This window comes from Lissotriton helveticus, chromosome 11 (assembly GCF_964261635.1).
Source record: "Lissotriton helveticus chromosome 11, aLisHel1.1, whole genome shotgun sequence".
Classification (NCBI taxonomy): Eukaryota; Metazoa; Chordata; class Amphibia; order Caudata; family Salamandridae; genus Lissotriton; species Lissotriton helveticus.
The window spans coordinates 651120017-651144916 of record NC_136072.1 but is presented as its reverse complement, the minus strand read 5'-3'; the positions used below and the strand labels follow the sequence as shown (position 1 = coordinate 651144916).

The window sequence follows — 24900 nt, the reverse complement described above, 5'->3', positions numbered from 1 at the left end:
AAACCTGAATTTGACTTAAAAACAGATTCTGCACGAAGATGGCTGGTTAGGCGGTTGTTTGGTCTTTACTATGTTTCCCAGGTCAATAATTAACAACTCTTATTGACCCCAGAATACTTTACATGTTTTGTGCAGGGCCAGTGCAATAAATATTGACATATTAGGCGAAGGGATATTTTGCCAAAACTTCTTTGATGCTTTTAGAACCAATCGGGTGCCCCTTCTGGCGGTGCCCCAAGCATAAAGAAGAAATACTCTAATGCAGCGACCCTTACATTTTTGGCTTCATTGGATCCCCTGGTTCACCATCGAAAGTGGGGACCCGACCTCAGGAATTTCTACAATTTGAATCTCAAAACAATACACAAAAATAAAGAAATAAGATAACATCAAACAAATACACAAATTCCGAATCATTTTAATTGTTGCACAAACAAAAAAGATACAAAAAACAACATTTTAGTTTTTATGGGAAGGATGCAACAGTCCAAGATTTAGTTTTACCTCAAAAGATGAAGGATACGCTATAGTCTGGAACAATGGTTGCTACCCTTTTGACCTCAGTGGACCCTCACTGAAACATTAATATTTGAAACAATGGACCTCTACCTACACAATTTCTACAATGTGAAACCCAAAAACATCCAAAACAACAGAAATAATTCAACATAAAACAAATACACACATTTAAAATATAGTCTTAAAAACCTAAGCAGGAATCAATATTTCCATTTTAATAGAAAGGTTGGAACTTTTCAAAGGGATATGTTAGGCTATTACTTATTGCTTTGTTTCATATGCTTCTACTGCAGTGTCTGTTTTTGTTGGAGTGTACTAGCATTTTAATTGGCGTCCAAATGTCCACACTACTGTAATTGTGCTGCTCCAATAAACTAAATTAGGGCTACTAACTTAAGTTTTAGCCTTCAATTTCAAATCCATTTACATTTGCAAAGTATTTTAACTTATCCAATTTTGCTTTTTTAATGTTCGTATACTTTATTAATCTTCTAATAGTATTTATTTTTCAAACAATCATGGACACCCTTAGTTGGGAACCAAGTGGTAATTGGTTGTGTGCATTGAAGTCTAAGCCATTAAAACTGCTGTTCAAGAAAATATTAGTGACAATGCATGAGTTAAAGCAACAAAACGCCCTTGCTCACTTTGCTACTGGATTCAAGCTAGCCTGGCTGACGAGGGTTGTTAGCCTGAAACGGGTCCTAGGAGGCTTGTTTCTGGTCCAGAGAAGACATGGCTTGGCATATCAGGCTGGACTGTTCCCATGAGGCACAGGGTCAAGACTGATTTGCATATAGCTGTTTCTGAATTTGGGTGGCGAAGTGAGCTAAAGAACGATGATGGATTCAAAGGAGATCTGGGACTGAGGTGAGTGTCTGAAAAGTTTAAGCTCTTCGTCCATCATCTCCTTGCATTTGCTTTGTTTGACCTAAGTTGGCAGGGTATGCACAGACATGGGTCCCTTGATCACTTTGCCACTGGATTCAAGATAGCCTGACTGATGAGGATTATTAATTGGAAACCGGTCCCAGGATGCTTGTTTCCGGTCCAGGGAAGACATGGCTTGGCAGTTCGGGCTGGACTGTCCCCATGAGGCACAGGGTCAGACTGATTTGCATATGGCCATGTCTGAACTAGGGTGGCAGAGTGAGCTAAAGAATGGTGATGGATTAAACCCAGATCAGTTGACTGTGGGTGAGTGTTTGATTTGCTCAAACACTGCGTCCATCATCCCCTTTGGTATCGCTTTGTTCGCCCTAGGTTGGCAGGGTATGCCTAGACGTGGGCCCCTTGCTCACTCTAGCACTGGATTCAAGATAGCCTGGCTGATGAGGATTATGAATCCGAAACCGGTCTCAGGATGCTTGTTCCCGGTCCAGGGAAGACATGGCTTGGCAGTTCGGGCTAGACTGTTCACATGAGGCACTGGGTCAGACTGATTTGCATATGGCCATGTCTGAACTGGGTTGGTGGAGTGAGCTAAAAAATGGTGATGGATTAAACCCAGATCAGTTGATTGGGGGTGAGTGTTTGATTTGCTCAAACGCTCCATCCGTCATCCCCTTTGGTATCACTTTGTTCGCCCTAAGTTGGCAGGGTATGCCCAGAAGTGGGTCCCTTGCTCACTCTACCACTGGATTCAAGATAGCCTGGCTGATTAGGATTATGAATTGGAAACCGGTCCCAGGATGCTGGTTTCCGGTCCAGGGAAAACATGGCTTGGCAGTTCAGGCTGGACTGTTACCATGAGGCACAGGGTCAGACTGATTTGCATATGGCCATGTCTGAACTGGGGTGGTGGAGTGAGCTAAAGAATGGTGATGGATTAAACCCAGATCAGTTGATTGGGGGTGAGTGTTTGATTTTCTCAAAAGCTCCATCCATCATCCCCTTTGATATTGCTTTGTTCGCCCTAAGTTGGCAAGGTATGCCCAGGAGAGGGTCCCTTGTTCACTCTACCACTGGATTCTAGATAGCCTGGCTGATGAGGATTATGAATTGGAAACTGGTCCCAGGATGCTGGTTTCAGGTCCAGGGAAGACATGACTTGGCAGTTCGGGCTCGACTGTTGGCATGAGGCACAGGGTCAGACTGATTTGCATATGGCCATGTCTGAACTGGGGTGGTGGAGTGAGCTAAAGAATGGTGATGGATTAAACCCAGATCAGTTGATTGGGGGTGAGTATTCGATTTGCTCAAAAGCTCCATCCATCATCCCCTTTGGTATCGCTTTGTTTGCCCTAAGTTGGCAGAGTATACCCAGACATGGGTCCCTTGCTCACTCTATCACTGGATTCAAGATAGCCTGGCTGATGAGGATTATGAATCCAAAACCAGTCCCAGGATGCTTGTTTTCCGGTCCAGGGAAGAAATGGCTTGGCAGTTCGGGCTGGACTGTTCCCATGAGGCACAGGGTGAGACTGATTTGCATATGGCCATGTCTGAACTGGGATGGTGGAGTGAGCTAAAGAATGGTGATGGATTAAACCCAGATCAGTTGACTGGGGGTGAGTGTTTGATTTGCTCAAACGCTCTGTCCATCATCCCCTTTGGTATCATTTTATTCGCCCTAAGTTGGAAGGGTATGCCCAGACGTGGGTCCCTTGCTCACTCTACCACTGGATTCAAGATAGCCCGGCTGATGAGGATTATGAATCCGAAACCAGTGCATGGATGCCTGTTTCCGGTCCAGGGAAGATATGGCTTGGCAGTTCAGGCTGTACTGTTCCCATGAGGCACAGGGTCAGACTGATTTGCATATGGCCATGTCTGAACTGGGGTGGTGGAGTGAGCTAAAGAATAGTGATGGATTAAACCCAGATCAGTTGACTGGGGGTGAGTGTTTGATTTGCTCAAATGCTCCGTCCATCATCCCCTTTGGTATCACTTTGTTCGCCCTAAGTTGGCAGGGTATGCCCAGACGTGGGTCCCTTGCTCACTCTACCACTGGATTCAAGATATCCTGGCTGATGAGGATTATGAATCCGAAACCGGTCCCAGGATGCTTGCTCAAACGCTCTGTCCATCATCCCCTTTGGTATTGCTTTGTTCGCCCTAAGTTGGCAGGGTATTCCCAGACGTGGGTCCCTTGCTCACTCTACCGCTGGATTCAAGATAGCCTGGCTGATGAGGATTACGAATCCGAAACCGGTCCCAGGATGCTTGTTTCCTGTCCAGGGAAGACATGGCTGCAGTTTAGGCTGGACTGTTCCCATGAGGCACAGGGTCAGACTGAATGCATATGGCCATGTCTGAACTGGGGTGGTGTAGTGAGCTAAAGAATGGTGATGGATTAAACCCAGATCAGTTGACAGGGGGTGAGTGTTTGATTTGCTCAATCGCTCCGTCCATCATCCCCTTTGGTATCGCTTTGGAAGGCTTTGCCTAATTACCTGTGTAAAGCCAAATCAGAATCCATCTTCAGAAAGGCATTAAAAACCTGGCTGTTTGATTTGCCCTAGCCAGTCTCGTTTCCCCCTGCCTGACCCGCTGCTACTTCAGGCCGGGACACCGCCATTGGTGGTAACTGTGCGCTCTATAAATGGTGTGGTATGGTACCTTGTCCTCTACCTGTATAAGTTACCTGATCTGAACAGTCTGTAAAATGAGATCTATTGTCTAAAAGGGAAAATGTAGACAGTTTAGAGTAAAAAATTTCCCCATAGAGATTATGATCAAAGTGAAATTGAGCCTCATCATCTCCCATCAACATGCAAGCAGACATTTTGAACGGGGGGGCACAATCTAGAGTTAAAGTCCCCACCACATAAAAAAATGAAATCCATAATAATATCAGTTAAATGTCTACTAAAGGAGCATTCAAGCTTAACAACTATATCAGTGTTACCAGGAACAAAATTATCGTGATAACAATTTATGATAACCAATGTAACATTTGGTTTGTATAAAATGCTAACAAACTGGATATGAAGCGAGTCATGATACATATTGGCAATCTTTTTATCCAATGTCGTTGTTATTAGAGTTAGCAGATCACCTCTACGATGAACCTCCAAGGAATTGCAAGCTGGGGGGTTAATGGATACAACCCTAACTATATATACCACTTTCCGGGCGCAAGTTTCTTGAAGGCATACTATATATAACCCTTTACAAGTTCAAGTCAATCATCATTCTTAAATTTATTTGAGAGCCCATCCACATTCCAAAATAAACATTTAAAAATATTCTTGGGAGCCAAATGTGGTGTAACTGCTGGCCTAGTATTCCCATAGACCTTAGCAGGGACAGAAGCAATGCTTGCAAGAACAATGTCTGCCACCATTTCTTTACCAGGGTCCATTGTCAAATTAGTTGCCACCTCAGCACATAAAGGGGATGCATACATGACTCCCTGGGATTCTAATTACATAACTTTGGGTAGCATCTCCAAAGGTGCAGATACCCTCTGACAATGCAGTCAATCGATTTGTTCCAGCGGGGAAAAACAGCTGTAGGTCGAGACTGCAAATAACTGAGGCACAGGATGTTTTGTTTGTCGGGACGTGGATGATAGTAGAGTGCCCGGTTATAAAAGTGACCCAAGGGTACGGTCATGATGCCATCATTTGAGGGACAACGCCTATAAAGTCTTTCCAAGAGGGAATCAGCCATTCTCATATATCTAAAATTAACAACATAGGGCCATATGTATCAAGCCTTTTTCCTGTTTGCAAACAGGCAGATTCTCAGAATCGGCCTGTTTGCGAATTGGAAATAGCCTTTTGGGATGCATCATCCAAAAAGACCATCACAAAATAGAGAATTGCAAAATTTGTGATTCTTTATTTTGCAAATGCAATTAAGGAATTGTAAATTGCAATTCCTTAAAGGCAATTCCGGAAGCACCAGAAATGTTCTATTTGGCCATAAGGAATTGCAAATTACCACCAACTTCAAGTTGGCGGTAATTTGCGATTTGGTCATGTATGTGTGCAAAATGTTCACACATCCATATTTCAGGGGTGCAACAGGGTATCCTTTTGATACCCTTGCAACCCTGAAATTGCATTCTCAATTTGCGATTCTGTAATTCGTAATCGCAAATTGAGAATGTCTTCCCATTCATTCCTATGGGCCTTCTAGTCCCTGGAAATGAAGTCCTGAAACATTCATAATGAATACGAGGCAGAGCCTGCTTTAAATTTAGGTATGAAATTACTGAAGGATTTCAAACAGGTCTCAGTAATAATATTAGCTAATATTAAAGCTGACGCAGCATCCGTGGCGATCCACCAAAAGCTAAGAGAATTTGATTTAACTGAGCAACCACAAGAACTGGCCAGAATAATTGAAAAATCCTATGAAGAACTAGGTAGAGACAGTTTGGTTGGTAAACCAGTGAAACCCCAACTGACTGAAAGTCCTGAAAACAAGAGTAAAATGTGGGGGTGGGATTGGGGTTCAATGAACTGTAACTGAAATAGTCAATGCATATATATTATTGTTATTTTAAATTGTACTTTTATGGTGTTTTCTAATGCCGAATAAAGACTCGAATGAATGAATGAATGGGAAGGTATTCCTTATTTGTGATTCCCTAAAAATCTCAATTTGAGAATCACAAAACTCTTTTTTGATACATATGGCCCATAGTCTCTGAAAACATCCTTAGATTGCGAACTGACTCAGGATACTCTCTGGATATTGTTTATGTTCCTGAATATAGTCTCATAGCTATGCCAGTTTGCAGCTCTTATTAACCAGTATTCAACTTTAGTTGCCGTGTGTCTTTATCTTTCTCATGCAAACTAGGGGGGTCATTCTTCATGAGTATAACCAGTGGGGTAGCTTCTGACAGCAAGTGAAGAACTCCTATAAAATTGATCTCAATACAGGGGGGGCTCATTGCTGACTGCCCTGCCGATATGTTGAATAGTGTGCCCATGGTCAGTTTGTCTTGGTACTTCTTTTGAAGCCAGACTCACATTCTTAATCTCTGTATTCTAAACATTTGAATCATGATGGGATGAAACAATAGTGCTAACTGGCTGGCCATCATCCTGGGATAGATGTGACTTGTCGTAATTATGTACAATAGATTATTGTTGAGGCCCCTAATTCAGTTCCGCTGGCAATTGAGTTCTACTGATTAGACTTGATGCAATAAGGGATTTTGATAAGGCATTTATACTGCTAAGAGTAGCCATAAGTGGGTGAAATTTCTTTTCAAAGACTTCTCCAAAGTGTCAGCTAACAGAGCATGTGTTAACACCTCACCTAGAGCCCACCCCACCTGATTCAGTCTGGGAACAGATCAGTGTTCCCCTGGGCCGAAATCGTTTTCTAATTAGCTACTGGTAGTTTTTGCCGCACAGTGGATTAAATACTGTTGTGTGGCGTTTTAGGCTACAAGGGAATGTTCCTGATTTATGCCCTTATATAGATATTTCCCTTATATAGGCATAGAAATCAAGCCCTTATTTAGACATAGCACATGCAGACCAAATACAGGCATGGCTACTTCCACCCGTACCAAACGTCACAACGATTTCTTGGAAAATCGGCTTAAGCAGTTAGGGAACTTCCCCTTGCTCGAATATTGATTTGTCCAAGAACTCATGTACTTTGCAAAGAACTACTATTCCCCAGGGGTTCTTTCCTGATATTATTATGCCCGACGTCAAACTATGGCATTCCTAGACACCTTCAAGGTATAAATATACCTTCACTTTCTCTAGCAAGACATGGTGGTTCGCAGCATTTTGACTATCTACTTGCCCAACGCAGCTCGCTACAGCAAGTGCCTAAGAAAGTTGACCATCCAGCTGACGTACTGATCAGGAAGCTGTCTCTTCTCTTGCCGAGAATCCAGCTCCAGTGTTTCCAGGCTCCCCTTGCGGGGTGCTGGGAGATCGAGTCCCGAGACAGAGATACCAGACATCCTTTGTTCTAACTAAGGTATGGAGCTGATTAGAACCTAGAGAAATCTTGATAGATTCTTGGCAAAGAAAACTAAACCTATGCTACACAATACTTACTTCCTACCGCGTACTAGACTTAGGTTTAGTACATTGGGGTAGGTGTATTTTAGAAGCACCAGTTGAGTATTTGTAGTCATTGTTATTTATTTATGTATTTTTATATGGCTTAGAAACCATACAATGCTCTTACAGTATTATTTGATAATATTGTTCTCGCTGTACGCAATATATTTTGCAGTCTGCATTACGATTGTTGCAGTTCACTTCTCTTGCATGAGAACCCTTTTTATTGAAAATGCCCGTCTCTCTATTTCTCTGCAACTCTGTAGAAACAAAGCATGCACGATTGACTGAGTGAAATACTTATCTATTGTTTCCACAACTCTAGAGATATATTTCTTATTCTTGGGAAACAAAGTTGTCATGTTTATGCGGTTGTCAGAAACTAATTCCTTCTTGTGAATTCGAGAAAGTTGTTAGTGACCTCTGAGCTAGCTGGCAATCACTATTAAGTTTATTTATTTATTTATTTATTTATTTCTTTTTTACACTTATATGGCGCTCAGCTACCCAAAAAGGGTTTCCCGGCGCCTATGACATTTGGGGGAGCAAAGCCATATGGCGATCTGGTTTAGCATAGCTGTTTCTGGAAGAGCCAGGTTTTTATGCTCTTTCTAAACCTGCCGTAGATTTCTTCTTTTCGTATGTGTGGAGGGAGTGAGTTCCACTTTCGGTCACACCCAGCAGGGCGGTCTCCGTGGAGAAACCGGCTCTGAAGCCAGATTGTGTCGGATGGAGAAGATCATTTTCTTCTGTGAAGAGAGTAAGGGCAGAGTGTATGTGCCTTTCCAAGAGTTTCGAAAAGGCCGGGAGCAGAGATATAGGCCGATAATTGGTCAGTATTGTGGGGTCTGCTGATGGTTTCTTCAAGAGTGGATTTACCATCGCATGTTTCCAGAGAGATGGAACTGTGGAAAGTTGGAGGGAAGAGTTTAAGGTATTTGCTATAATGGTCAGAGATACGGTGTCGATCTGTTTCAGAACGCTGACAGGCACTGGGTCCTGAGGGGAGCCTGATGAGATAGTGTTGAGGGAGGATTTTAATGAGTCCACGGTAATAGGGGGCCACTGTTCTAGGATTTTCGTATTTTCTGATTTCGGAGGGGTGGCTTCCTGTTGGCCAGTATCATCAGAAGTGGAATTGATGTTGAGAATAATTTTTTCAATTTTATCATTGAAAAAGGATGCAAGATCCTGACATTGTTTTTTATTTAAAGGACGGGTCATCGCAGAGGTTTGGGCGCCAGCAAGGTCCTTTACCGTATTAAATAATGTCTTGGCTTTATTTGTGGCATTATTTATAGTGTTAGCGACATGCAAGGCTCGGGCCTTGATACACGAAGAGTGGTATACATTCCTGGCTTTGTTGTATATCACCTTTTTTTCTTCAGTGTAATCCTTTCGCCACTGCCTTTCCAGGGCTTTGCATCTTGATTTCTCTTTTTTCAGGAGTTCATTAAACCAAGGGGCCGGAGGACGATGGATATTCCTCTTGGTCCGCGTTTGGGGCAAACATTTCTCAACTGCATTTTCCAGCCATGAATTAGTTGCTTCGGCTATACTTTCCATATCCCGGGCAAGGGTGGGCGGTCTATTTGCAAGGGTGTGGTTCAGTTCATTGACATCGAGAAGCTTCCAGTTTCTCATGGAAGTAGCTGGCCAAGCCATATTTGTAAGGGGGGCGTTGGGTAATGTGAGGCAGAAGTGAAGAAGATGGTGGTCCGACCAACATATGGGACTGGTTTGAACCCATTTTAAATCAGGAATATTTGAAAAAATGGGGTCTAATAGGTGACCAGCCCCATGCGTGGGTCCGGAATTAAGTAGTGTCATGTTGAGTGCAGCTAGGTCGTCAATTAAATTACAACATGTTACATTTGTTTCATCTTCAAGGTGTAAATTTAGATCTCCAAGGAGTGTGAAGTTTTTAAAATCAAGATAATAGGGAGTGATATGATTTGCTAGGTTAGTAGCCCATGAATGGGCATTCCCAGGGGGCCTATATATTAGAAGTCCAGAAAGCGTAAAATTAGGGTTTAAGGTGATTTTGAAAAGTGCGGCCTCACAGTCTGGAATGTTGACTGGATCTAGGTTACAGATAAATATTTTCAGGAAAATGATCGCAATACCCCCACCTGTTTGGCCCTGTCTGTCCCTTCTAACGATGGCGTAGTTAGAAGGAAGGGCGGTCACAATATCCGGGCCAGAACTCTCGTGTAACCATGTTTCTGTCAGAAACAGGACACTGGGTGCCTCGTCTTGCAAAAGGGTGAAGATGTCAAGTTTGTGTTGTGGTAAGGACCTGCAGTTTACACTGTAAAAAGAATATTCGCAGAGGGCATGCTTTGGGGATCGGAATGGCGGTACAAAGCTGGGGTCAGGGTCAGGGTAGGGTTGTATATTGGAAAGTGCGAAATTGCAAAACGTACAGTGTGTGCTAACTGATGGATTTAGCACGGTACACTTGCTATGTTTTGCCGGCCGTAGCGATTTTATTTGATCAGAACTCATACCTGAGATGGTGTGATTTTGTAAGGTATGGGTCCTTGTCCCTAGTCCCCGCCTGGCCCGGACGGGCCCAGACGGGCAGGTCTTAGGCTTGTCTTTGGCGCGGCATTGGTGCGGTCGCAGCGCGTCTTCGCTGCGCGTCATAGGGAGTTTCCGATTTTTGTAGAGGACGGGCTAGTCTTCAGCTCCGCCTCTACTCCCTCGCTTGCCCAATCAGTGCCTGCCCCGGTCTGGAATCCGGAAGAAGGTACCGCCCTGCGCCCTCCACTCAAACAAGCCTAGCGCTTGCGGTGGAACGGGGCTACAGGGGTAACAAGAGAGGATTGTTCAGCAGGTAAATTACATTTCAAACACACAGTGCAATTTTTAAAATCAATCGACGCGGTGAGATAAAAAGTGAAATGTTTTCGCGTTTAAGAACTGCAATTGTTTTTAAAGCGCTGCTCGGCTGAATTTAGATATTTTAGCCTTTTAAAAAGAAAGGTGGTGTAATTAGCCTTCAATCACACACAAATCTACTGGTCACGCATCCGCATATGCTTCGCTCGTCAATATCATCAGGGAGACCACAGAATAGTAATGGGCTTTTGTAGAGGACGGGCTAGTCTTCAGCTCCGCCTCTACTCCCTCGCTTGCCCAATCAGTGCCTGCCCCGGTCTGGAATCCGGAAGAAGGTACCGCCCTGCGCCCTCCACTCAAACAAGCCTAGCGCTTGCGGTGGAACGGGGCTACAGGGGTAACAAGAGAGGATTGTTCAGCAGGTAAATTACATTTCAAACACACAGTGCAATTTTTAAAATCAATCGACGCGGTGAGATAAAAAGTGAAATGTTTTCGCGTTTAAGATCTGCAATTGTTTTTAAAGCGCTGCTCGGCTGAATTTAGATATTTTAGCCTTTTAAAAAGAAAGGTGGTGTAATTAGCCTTCAATCACACACAAATCTACTGGTCATGCATCCGCATATGCTTCGCTCGTCAATATCATCAGGGAGACCACAGAATAGTAATGGGCTTTTGTAGAGGACGGGCTAGTCTTCAGCTCCGCCTCTACTCCCTCGCTTGCCCAATCAGTGCCTGCCCCGGTCTGGAATCCGGAAGAAGGTACCGCCCTGCGCCCTCCACTCAAACAAGCCTAGCGCTTGCGGTGGAACGGGGCTACAGGGGTAACAAGAGACGATTGTTCAGCAGGTAAATTACATTTCAAACACACAGTGCAATTTTTAAAATCAATCGACGCGGTGAGATAAAAAGTGAAATGTTTTCGCGTTTAAGAACTGCAATTGTTTTTAAAGCGCTGCTCGGCTGAATTTAGATATTTTAGCCTTTTAAAAAGAAAGGTGGTGTAATTAGCCTTCAATCACACACAAATCTACTGGTCACGCATCCGCATATGCTTCGCTCGTCAATATCATCAGTTTAATATATTCGATAGAGACCTAGTCGGCCTCAGTCCTACGTCTAATCTATAAGATATATTATTCCATTGCGCAGAGCCTATTGGGAATATAGGAACTACACTACATGGCGCCCAACGTTTGGTAAGACACTAATTTAACGCTAGATACTAAAGTAACTCAGTCGTGCTTTTCTCAGAGACCCCTTTTTCCCGTAAAATATTCCAATAGACATCTGGAGTGGGTAAAACGGTGAAATATCCGCCATAACTGAGTACGACGAAAATCCTATGTATTAATTTTTGGTTTGTTCAACGTTGAAGGATACAGTGTTCCAAAATATTGTGCACCTTATCTTTGTTTCCTTGAAATTTGCTCTGCAAACTTTCATTAAACAAAAATGCCGGATAGCAACACTGAGAACGGTGGAGCTGCAGTAAATCCAGCAGCTTTTGACACAACAGGCTTTAATGAAGCCAACGATGATGCTATAATCATCCCAGAAAATTTAAGGAGAGCCATCACTGTAAAACTCATAACAAATTGCCTATCATCAAGAGGTGGTAGGGTAATTTTTGTGATAGAGGCACATGAATATCGTCAGACAGAGGTATTCTATTCATGGATTATCTTCCCGAAGTAAATCCAGTATCACATGTGTTTCACTTCTACAAAGAAGAGAAACATCCAACAGAGTACATTCCTTTCGAGGATATTGAAATTCCACTAACATATCAAGAGCATGCGCTCTGGTTCAAAGGCACCCTAAAACATATAAATTACATTACCATGCTCGGTCCATTACATAGGCCAGGAGCAACATGGCCGGTATTATCCATCTATACACCACATCCTGCCATTAAAGAAATGTCAGGTGCGGAACTATTAGTTTAACTAAAACAACTAATCATCATCCATAGACTATTGGTTCAATATGTCATGCGGACTCTAACAGTCCAACCTCCTATAAGGATTCCACAAAAACACCCCTTACCAGGGGAAAACAAATAAAATTACACCACAGACTATACAATCAGTCATTGGTAAATTACCTGCAAAACGGGAACAAATTCCATTCTGGATAGCTCAAAAAATTACTTCCTGATACTACCCCTCATGAGAAACACAGAATTCTAACAATCTGTTTACCAATGGGGATCGCACCACACCTGGAGGACTGCGACACTTGGGGTACAGTCTTTGCTGCAATCTACACTAAAACACATGGTGTTCTGTCTATGGCAGTAATACCAGACTTCCTGAAATAGATTCAAAATGAATACGGGCAGAGCCTGCTTTAAATTTAGGTATGAAATTACTGAAGGATCTCAAACAGGTCTCAGTAATAATATTAAAGGTGAATCAGCATCCGTGGCGATCCGCCAAAAGCTAAGAGAATTTGATGTAACTGAGCAACCACAAGAACTGGCCAGAATAATTGAAAAATCATATGAAGAACTAGGTAGAGACAGTTTGGGTGGTAAACCAGTGAAACCCCAACTGACTGAAAGTCCTGAAAAGGTCTTTATTAACAACACTCTTACTCTTCCAAAAAAGAAGTGGGAGAACACTAAACAAACTACTAAAGAGAAGCGTTCTCAATACAGAGGTAGGTCTCCTCAAAAGGAGCCCTCTGAAAGGAGGTATGACCTCAGGAATAGAGACAATTTGAGAAAACCTGAACGATATCAAGATACTGATACACGTTCCTCTTGCACCTTTTGAACTTCATCATATAAATCCGAAAGAAGAGGACGGTCAGAACCAAAGGAAGAACGCGTGGTTAGTGTCCCACATAAGTTATATGAAGTAACACTTCGGATGGAGGAGGACATAACTAGAAAAATAAGAACACTCTTTTGGGAGAAGCTCTCTCAGAGTTATGACATTCTTTTAGCTGAACAAGGTTGGCCACCTGAATTTGTCAGGGACTGCCCACATGGTGAAGAAGTCATTATGCCAGCTTTCTCCAACCATATCCCAAATCATAAAAAATATATATATGCCAGAAAATGGGAAGTGACCCAGGCTCCAGCATTATATAAAAATCATGTAGGGTGGAATGAGAGTTATCCTCATCATAAAATCCAATTAAAAAATCAACCAACTGCACAAAGGCAGTACCCAATTAAGCAAGAAGCTAAAAAACAGGCCAGGGAGATATTAGATCAACTTGAATACCAAGGGGTGATTGAAACATGCACCATGTCCATGAACAATCCTTTGTTTCCTGTCTCCAAACCAGACAATGCATATCGTCTAGTTTTGGATTACAGACATGGAAACCCGCGTTGCGAAATTTTGCAGTACAAAATGCACACTGTGCAGCAAAAATGAATAACATTGTGCGTAAAAAGTATAAAACCACATTAGATATTTCGAACAGTTTCTTCAGTCAAAACATTGCACCAGAAAGTAGGTATTTGACCGCTTTCTTAATATGGCTTCATCTAGTTTGGTAGCTCACTGCCTGACTAAGGTAAGGGATGCTTCCGCCATGAGCGACCACAATTATATCACAATGCAAATAACTACGTAGAAGTGCAGAGTAGAATTGCCAACAAGAATTTAGGATGACATTGAGCCATACAGGGCTAATGGGACTAGGCTTAGGTGGAAAGGGGAGAAAGCAGCCATAGTGGAACCAATAATTGTAAATAAATGTCTGGCAGACATCGATATTATCTTGACCCCAGGATGTCCGCCTGCTTCTGTTATGACTCATTTTCTTAACATTAACACCGTTATTAATAACATCTTTAAGGGGACTCAATCTGGAAGAAGCGGAAAAAGGATCAGATGGTTTGACCATACCTGTACGACCCTTCTCTCGCAACTTAAACACGCTTTAGCCCTTACCCCAAGAGACAAGAATAGAGTCAGACTTTTAAGAACTGAATATAGAAAGGCGCTTTCCAAAAGGAAGAAGGAATTACAGCAGGAAGCCTGGGATCACCTGTCCAAGGCAGTAGAAACCGCTGACAGTCGCCTGTTTTGGTCCACCGTTAACTCCCCTTTCCTCCAAGATGATAAAAATCCACAGCTCTCCTCCAACGTTGGCAGCGAGGAATGGGTGAAACACTTTTCCGTAATTTTTCAGGATAATACCCAGTCATCCGATGGGCAAAGGCTTTGGCCCGTGGTACCTATAGATATCACCCTGAAGGAAGTGGAAAGTAGTATTAAAAGCAGTAAGGGTGGTAAGGCCCAGGGGCCAGATGGAGTACCAATTGATGTGTTCAAGGCTCAACCGAAGCTTTGGGGGCCAATACTTACCTTGGCACTCAATGCGGCAGTAACCAACTTGATCCCACCTTCTTGGGGTGACTCCATCATTGTACCCATTTATAAAAAGGGGGATAAGGCATCAGCCTGTAATGACCGGCCGATTAGCCTGCTGGATTCATCGGTTCAAATCATGAGTCAAGTACTGTTATATAGATTAGAAGAGTGGGCGGGTGGGAACGGGATTCTTGCCAATTCCCACTACGGATTCAGGAAGGGACGAGGGACCTTATATCAGTGCCTGAATCTAGAGTTATTGATTGGCAAGTACACTAGAGCTAAGCCCGGTAATATTTACCTTTGCTTTGCCGACCTTAGCAGTGCTTTTGATTTAGTAAACCATTCACTCCTGTGGCCAGTTTTGCTTGATATGGGTGCCCCTAAAGAAATTATCTTTTTCCTTGCAAGATTGTATAGTAAGATGCAAACATGTGTCCGCTATGGGGTTAGCGGGGAGCGCACCCCAAATTTTAATGTCAAACGGGGAATTAGACAGGGGTGTGTTCTTGCCCCCCTGTTGTTTACCCTTTTTTATTAATGAGGTTGAATCTGCCCTGAAAACTGTTAAAGCTGATGCCCCACAGGTTGCTGGGAATAGTGTCCCAGTTCTGCTCTATGCAGATGACGCGGTGCTCCTGTCCCGAACACCTGTTGGCCTGCAGCGCTTGATGGACAGGTTCACTGATTTTATTGGGAGTAGGAGACTGCTGATTAATAAAAACAAAACCCACACTATGACCTGCGGGACAAAGACGGGGAAAAATCGAGCCTTTTTTATAGAAGGGGTAAAAGTAAAGCATGTCAATAGTTTTTGCTACCTCGGGGTAACCTTTTCCAGTGATGGCAGTTGGGGGCAAGAATTAACCAATGTTAGGAGCAAAATGAGCAAAAGCGCCTATGGCATTTTTAAATTTGCCTCCAAGCTGGGGGATAGGCGAATCAAAGATATGACGGAGATCTACAAGGCGCGTAGTGTATCCATCGCACTTCATGGGGCGGGCCTTTGGGGCAACTGCAATATTGAGTGTCTGCAGAGGGAAGAAAATAACTTCCTAAAGAAATTACTGTGTCTCCCTAAATCTGCTTCAACAGAGTTGATCCATAAAGAGGTAGGGCTTGCTTATTTGGGCGACCTTGCTTTACTTAGGCCTCTACTACTTTATCGAGCTATTTGGCTCAAGGAAGAGACTGAGTTTAATCAACTTGTAATTAGGGACTGCCTTGGTTTAGATAACTGTTTGATGATACCATGGCTTAAATATGTTGTGGATTGCTACCAGAGTATCTATGATATTAACCTGTTGTTAGATCATTGCCCCCCTAGAGGTCTTGCCAAGCAGGACATGAAAAATACTTTTAAGCTATATAGAGCTCAAAAACGCTCAGTTGTGATCAATTCCCTCGTCACTGTTAATCTTTATAATAAGTATATTGTTACCGAGGGATTCCAGAATTATCTGAGCGTGGTAACTAGGCCCTCGCACAGATTTGTATTGACTAGATTAAGGGCTGGAATTGCTCATGCTTTGGTGGCCTTCCCACATGAAAAAAAGCACCCGGTTGGCCCATGTCCCTGCAATGGGCATTCTAAACAAAGCACCTTGCACTTTATGCTCATTTGTACATTGTTCCAGAATGTAAGGATCACATATCTGAAACCAGTATTTCTTAGGTATGGTATTCTTACTGTGGAGGATGCAATGTGTTTATTATATAATATGGACTGCCCCTATATATGTTTTTATGCTGTGAGTTTTATTTGTAAATCTATGGCTTTTAGGAAAAGTATGATCTTTTAAACATTATTGGTAATTTACCTGTATTTTATCCTGCTGCATTTTGCTATGTGCTTTTATGGTCATTAATTGTTATGAACCGAATAAAGCTTCATGAAATGAAATGAAAATGACCGCTTTCTTAATTTCCGAGACACAGCGTCAATTCTGTTGTCTCCCCCAGGGATTCAAGAATAGTCCAGGGTTATTTTCAGCCAGAGTAAGAGAGTTACAACAAACCTATGATGATGAGGCATTATCATATGTCGATGACATCTAGCTAACAGACGATGACTTGGATAGGCACTTTGAACAGGGTGAACACCATAATATTGGGCTTCGCCTCTGAAGGGTATAAATTCAATTTTAAGAAATCAAGAATTGCCCACCTCAACGTCCTTTTTCTAGGATACGAGTTATCAAGTGAAGGCAAAAGCCTGGCAGCAAACTTTCTAAAGAAATGTGCTCTGCTCCAACCTCTAAAAATGCAGAAAAACGTACAGTCGATTCTAGGTATTCTAAATTTCAGAAGAAATTACATTCTAAATTACGCAGAAAGGGTTAAACCTCTCTACGAATGAATCAAACCTGATTTCAAAACAGTTAATTGGACTCAAAAACACACAGAACTTTTACTTTCAGTGCAAACAGACATGTTAGCAACAACACATTTACAAACACTCGTAAACGTATGCAACCTAGTGATCCGAATCATTCCAGGAAGATACGGATTCACGTACTTAACCTTTAATGAAGGAGAAAAAGTACCCATAGCTTATAAATCACACTTGTACACACAAGCAGAAATGAAATTCACCTCTACAGAAAAATTCTGACAGCGGTTCAAACTGCGGTAGCAAAAGAGAGAGCCCTCGCACAGGGTAAGCGCATAATGGTCATTACTCCTGTACCTACCTTAGAGGCAGTGACCAAAGCGAGCATTCCAAATGCAAAGGCTTTACATCCGAGATAGATACAAGGGGTTAATTCTCTTGCTGCAACAGACGTTGAATACGTTTTTGATCCCTATTTGAAAACACAAGAATTTCTACAATACGAACAAGAATGTCCTCTGCCTACTGAGATTCTGCCTCTAGAACAGTATGAATGTATAATTTATACACACGAATCAGCATAACCCGCAATTGGGGGTAAACTAGCTTATAGTGCTGCGTGCGCGATCATTAAAGTTCGCTGGCGAGATGGAAAATTCCAACCAATGGTCACTAAAACTCAATTTCCAGGAGAATGTACAGCTCAGTGAGCTGAACTACAAGCATTCAAGATGGGGCTTGAAAATACTGATCGCGAATTCCCCACACTCATAGTGTGCGATTCGTATTATTATTGAATTCAATCTTACAATGAATACTTGCAGAACTGGATTCAAAATGGTTTCAAAGATGCAAACAGTGGCACATTGAAGCATAAAATGCTTTGGGAACAAGTAGTTCAGTTATGACAAGAATTACAAAAGACTCACATGATACATACACTGAGTCATCAACGTGATGGCGTCTCGTCACCCTGAGCGCGCAGCGATGCGCCAGTGACGCGCCTGAGAGAAGCCAGAGAGAGGCCCGTCTGCGCCCGTCCGCGACAGGACGTGGCCGGGGGCCGGCTACCATGTCCAATCACCGAGCACACCGACTACGTTATACCTCACAGGTACTACTAAATATATTGCGTAACTCCGCCAGCGACTGCTCTAACAGGATGATAGACAATATTGAGGGTCCATTTTCCTGTCGTCACTGTAAAACTCAATTCGAGGCTACACGGAAGTTAGAAAAGAAATGGAGGGTCTCCCGCCTAGACAGCGACAAACATATCTACAAAGAGTCTTTGAAAGCCTACCACAAAGAAATCCGATCAGCACGGAAGAGCCATATAGCCTCACAGCTTTTGGCGGCCGGCAATAACTCTAAGACTCTGTATCAGATTTTACTGACCTTCACTAAACCTACTGCTTGTGAAAGTCCGGAAGTGGCATCGCAACAACTATGCGATAATATTTCTCACTTCTTTACAAACAAAATCGATGCCATTTATGATAAAATTCTACTTTCCAACTTAATATACAGTACCACAAACAACCTTATAATAAACCCTGCTAGCCCTCTCCCTTCTGAGAACTCCCTCTCTGTATTTCCCCCTATCCAGATTGAGGAAGTACTGGCGCTTACGTCCCAGATAAAGAGCGGCTCCCCCACAGACATCATCCCAGCACGTATTATGCCCACTCTAGCCAAAGCCCTAGGACCTACCATCCAGAGATTAATAAATCTCTCACTTAGTACGGGGCAGGTCCCACTTGGATGGAAAAAGGCATTGGTTAAACCTCTCAGGAAAAAAACCACCATTTCCTGGAGTGAGCTTAACAATCTCAGACCAATATCCTTACTCCCCTTCTTGGGCAAAATCACAGAAAAACATGTGAATAAACATCTGTCGAGATACATTGAGTCTGCAGGAGTACTGGATCCATCACAGTCGGGCTTCAGGCCCAAACACAGTACGGAGACCGCTTTAATGTCAGTCGCAGACGATTTGCATATGTACCAGGATGGGGGGTTCTCCGTCATCCTGGTGCTACTAGATCTGTCTGCGGCGTTTGACACCGTATCTCACCCCATTCTCATGACCAGGCTGGAAAACATCGGCCTAAAAGATGAAGCCCTCGAATGGGTAAGGAGTTTCCTAACCAATCGGACCCAACAGGTAATCATGGGCAACTTTCGGTCAGAGGAAGTTGAGATCACTAAGGGGGTGCCACAGGGCTCATGCTTGAGCCCAACTCTTTTCAACATATATGTGGCACCCCTGGCTAACATCTTGAGAGCATATGGATTTGTTCCTATATCCTATGCTGATGATACTCAACTCCTCTTTCCCTTTAAAACCTTAACACCTGAAATCAGGAACTCCTTCTCCTTGGGAATGAAAGCGGTAACACACTGGATGTCTTCCAACTTTTTACAATGCAATGTTGGAAAGACGGAAGTCATGTTGTTTGGGGGGGTAAGACAACTCTGGACTCCGGACTGGTGGCCCCAAGATCTTGGCCCAGTACCAGAACCGAAACCATCTGTAAAAAATCTGGGGGTCCGGCTGGACCAGGAACTTTCCCTCAAGCAACACGCCAACCAGGTAGTGGGATCCTGCCTCCACATAATTGGTATGCTACGCAAAATCTTCCCCCTCCTGCCAGATGCCAGCAGAAGAACATTGGTACAGGCACTAGTCATAAGTCGCCTGGACTATTGTAACGGCCTGTTGCTAGCCGCCAATGAGTGAGTCATGGCAAGACTGCAGGTAGTCCAGAATACGGCTGCCCGGCTAGTCCTAAATGCACCCCCTCGCTCCCCTTCTAAGCCCCTACTGGAAAAGCTTCATTGGCTACCCATCAGACAGAGGGCTAAATTCAAGGTATGCTGTACCATACACAAGAGTCTCAATGGTATGGGTCCGACATACCTGGCCACCAAATTTGTCCCCTATCAGCCCGTCCGCCCTCTTCGCTCGAGCGAACAAGGCCTTTTAGTAGTGCCTAGGGCGAGGAAGGCAAGACAGGGCAGTAAAGCTCTCTCAATAGCTGGACCGTCTCTTTGGAACAGCCTTCCTAATTCCTTAAGGCTTTGCACAGAATACCTTCCTTTCAGGAAGATGCTAAAGACCTTCCTTTTCAGCTTTTAGACAGCTTACGTTCTCCCGATTGCACTGTGGCAGATGTCAAAAGCGCGGAGATGCTCCCATGGGAGTCGATACCAGCGCTATACAAGCCAGTAAATAAATAAATAAAAAATAAAATAAATGAAGCAGCGAAGGCAGCTGTGCAAACGGCTTCCGTAGCTGCAATCACTCATTCAAAAACAAAAATATATGGCGAAATAATGCAAGCTGTCAAGGCTTCAAGCAAAGACAGTGGTAAAACACTTCCAAAAGGCTTTCCACTCAAATACTCATACATAACTGCGAATAATGTTCATTTTGCTCGAATCCCTGGAGTGGGGGATAGAGTAATTCCAAACATGGAACACAGATTAGGACTAACCTTAGCAGCACACAAAGGGCTTGCCTCTGCACACCCAGGTGTTTCCGCCACAGTGTTGTTATTGAAACAGAGATACTGGTGGCCGTACATGAGGAAACAGACCCGAAACTATGGTTAGGAATGTGAAATCTGCCAAAAGATGAAAGTCTCTACAGTGAAACGTCGTGCGCAGATGCCCCCGTTGATTTCAGATAAACCATTAGCTTGCGTTTACCTGGACCACTGCGGTCCCTTACAGAGGGATGGTAACTATAAATATATCATGGTAGCAGTGGATTCATGCTCAAGATTCATTTGGTTGTGGCCTCAGTGCTCAGCTGACGCTCGAACTGTTATAAAAGATTTGTGAATCTTTATCACATACGCAGTCGGCACGCTACATTCTGACCAGGGTCTTGCATTTAGCTCCAAAGCTTACAAGGAGGCCATGGCCAATCTGGCCATTGCATTGTGGTATTCTAGTCCATTCCATCCTGAGGGAAATTCGATAGTGGAGAGAAAAAAGCTGGATATAAAGCAATCTATAACAGCTACGGTATTAGGCTGGGGTGACGGGTAGGTCAAACATCTAATAAATGTCCAACGTAGTCTTAACATTCTGCCAAGAAGTTCTCTAGGGGGAATCACTCCATATGAAATCCTTTTTGGAACTAGAATGATTGTTCAGGACCTCAATCGTCACACTTCCGTGGTAGAACAAAAACCCTTTGATATCAAAGATCGTTTGGCTGTTTTGCTGGACTTAAATGAAATAAGGAAAAGCCAAAGCAGTGTGTTACTGAAGCCAACGACTACTGAAGAGAAACCACCCATCCCAGCAAGGCCTGTCTGGATTCCAAAGATTGGGGCTCTAGTCAGAGAAAAGATTGTGGAAGAGAAAGAATTTGGGCCTTCTTACAGACAACCAGTACTTGTTCTAGCAATCCACGGATCAAGAACAGTGATACTTCCGCCCCTTGCTGGTAAAAAGGAGAACAGGTTTGTGTCCATCAACCTGGTCAAACCACATCATGGGGCCGATCATAAGTATTAGGCAAATGGGACTCCAAAGATGTAGCAGACGCCCAAATCTGGCTACTATCCAAGAGGTGCCAATAGAGAGACTCATCACCTTTGAAGAATCTGCAGTGCGAAAAGAAGGACTATGCAACAAAGCAATGAAACTTGTACCTCTGAGACTCAAATAACAGTTTGTCAAGAAACACCTGTCTACAATGAAATAGCATCAGACTATAAAAATATGACAAGTGTTCAAGTGGTTCCAGCGATTTCAACGAATCCTGATGTAATACCTACAATTGACAGAACGGCCTTTGGCTATTTTATTAACTTTGATATGTTTTCCGAGGATCCTAGTGAACCTGAACCAACACCAGTAAAAACAACTTTTAAAGAACAAGCTACAGAACTTTTTCATCACCTGGAAAAGACTTATCTGGTTTCACCATGGATTGAACTATGGATTGTGTTGGGTGTACTTTTTCTTCTTATTTGGTTGACTCTTGTATTTACTTTGGGAATGCTGATAAATGGAAGACGTGTTAAAAAAGACACAGCAAGTAAGAACATCAACTTACTCCTCAAGCCACACATATCATCCCATTGTGCACAACAAGACTTGTCATCAGTGAACATCACAGCCATTTCTATACCTGGTGGTATAACCTGGGACAGAACTGATTATGCCATTGTTGGTCCTGTAGAGCTGTTGACGACTCCACACCAATTTAAGATTTCCTTGAGTGACTTTGTTTCATCTAGCACCTATTCTGATGATTGGGACTTTGAGACTGTTAATAATATGATGTCAGACTTAGAAATGTCTGCGAAATTTACAAACCATGACTACTTAGAAGGTTTATCAGATAATGAACAAATGTATTGTTATAATCAGTATGGTCATCTTCTCGTGCATAAATTTGCAAATCCTAGAAATGCATTAACTTATAACCAGTGGGAACATTGTCCGACGCCACCAAAGGGAAGCTCAAAAACATTTTATGACAAATTTCAGTTCTGAATATTTCAAATCCAGAAACATTTTACTTTAAGAATGTTAATAAGACAGGAATGAAAAGTATGTTGATTAATACTAAACAAATTTATTCTGCGGCCTTTTATGCTCAGCTGTTTACATTAGGTTTTGACTTTTGGAAAAACAACATTGAGACAAAAACTGTTTGGGGCACAAAAGACAGGCAAGTGCAGGGCTTGGAAGCCTTATTTAGAGCCAGCATCATCCCAGAACAAATAATGTCTTTAAATGACACTGTTCAAAAAACATCTTGTCTTGGATTAGCTAAGATAAAAGATTTAAACAATCCGTCCATACCTACACCTACACCTAATAGTAATAACACTACAGAGGGGGTGGTCGACGCACATACTATTTTTCTTCAAAACAGAACAAATCCTAATTGGAAAAAATGGTTAATCTGGCCCACAGATACAAACAACTGTCAAGATAGTTTCCTGAATAAGACACAAGCTTTCACATTCACGAGGCCAGATCCAAGATATGTCCTGAGACAACATCCAGGGATAGTAACATCATACAGTGTGGGGAAACTGTGCCTTGAGTGGCTACACAAATCTACACTAAAGAAAGTGAAACAACACTTATCTTTACTTAAAGAAGGCGTTGATCTGAGGGACTTCTTACAAGGAACTGCTAAACCGCGTATATATATATATGCCTGTATCTATGCTGCTTATAATGAAGCATGGAAGATTAAGCTAGCAGAGACAGCAGAACGAATACGAGAAATTGATTGCATTAATTTAGAGAAATCTCTCACTGTAGTTGTCAACGGGTTAACCACTCCGTCATCCAGAAAATATTCTTTGGACAGCATAGTATCTTCTGCCATTGACATAATGGAACAGGACTTGGTCATGTTACAACATGGTCAGTCACAGTTGCGTTCTATAATGCTATTAGGCTGGACGTTACAAAATCAGGCTATGTGCCTTGCGGCTAATCAACACCAGGTCATTGTTTTCTGAATTTAACCTTACAGATAAACAAATCACACTGGCACAGAGGGGAGCAGACTGTACGGTGCTGAGCATTGAAAAACTGGAAAGATTGCCATTAACTGTTTCTGAGAAAGCAGCAATAGAATGGATAATACACGGTACAAGCCTGTTACAATTTTCCATTTTCAGTATTGCTTAAAACATATACCAGCAGGCGTGTATGAAAGGTTGGGTAAAGAATACATCAAGACATCCTGGGATTTACCTTATACACACAGATGTTGGAGTGGGGGGAAAGAAGTGTTTCTTAGTGGTACAAATTGGGAAAATGCACTAAGCGGTTCTCTCCTATGTCAGGGTAATAATTTACACGGGGCCTGTGATGGTTCGTCCAACAACTTATCCTGCCACCTGCAAGGTTCACCAGCTGCGGTGATTGATCTAATTTTTAGGAAACTTTCTAATGGAAGTTATATTATGTTGAATGATCACAGCTGCTGTGGCATGTTGCCAGGAATAGCCTATCTCGTAACTGTGTCAGCCAGGGTCACTTGCTGTATGCAAGTATTGTTTCCTAAAACCAAGACAAGACCGGGAGTTATCTGTATGGCGCCTTCACTGAACATCTCTTCTATACGAATTGATACTTTAAGCAGAATGAAAGCCATTCTTTTACAAAAAACTGTGCCACTGACCTCGGCCAAAGAGTCGTATGATCTGTAAGTTGCAAGGACTTCTGCAGAGATACATGCCCTTTTAACCACAAACTGCCCTATACATTTCTCAGAAATGTTAAGTCATATCTTAAACATGTCTGATACGAGTGGTACTGTACATGTATTTAAGACAGTTTTTTTGGGACTGTTAGCACCTTTTTAAGCAGTCCTAGGCATATTTCCAAACTTCGTGCACTCTGTGTTTGGCGGACTACCTCTCGCTTTGGGACTCGCAACAGGGATACTATTTTTGCTCCTTCTGCTCCGATATCGCAAGCCAACTCACCAACGATGCCCAGATCACCTTGGAGAACACTCTTCTGGCGATGAGGTGTCATGAGCGCATAATCCAAATTTTGGGATTAACTTGTTTAAGAGAATTAAATACCACATGGTTTCTATCATTCAGACCAATCTGGCAGGATTGCATCTTACCTGTTCTACGATGCCTGCTATGTGGAGAAGAATGCATGCTAGACATCTGTCTGACACTCCCATCAGTCATACCAACGGAAGTTGATACTTTGCCTGGACCACTAACGGCTCATGCACTGTGTTGTCCCCAGTGGCTACCAATCCTGATGACGGCATTCATTGAGATCTCACAGACCCAACATGCTGACGGTGAGATACGTGGAGTAACAGGCACACAGGTACCATCTACTTCAAACATTGCTAATGCGA

The 24900-nt window shown here is 42.9% G+C and overlaps 1 protein-coding gene across 2 annotated transcripts in view; it reads left to right on the top strand.

The window, feature by feature from the left end:
- The window catches only part of LOC144791735 (thiamine transporter 2-like), a 381748-nt gene that overhangs the window by 126277 nt on the left and 230571 nt on the right, over positions 1-24900 (top strand). The gene's annotated exons all lie outside the window — the stretch shown is intronic.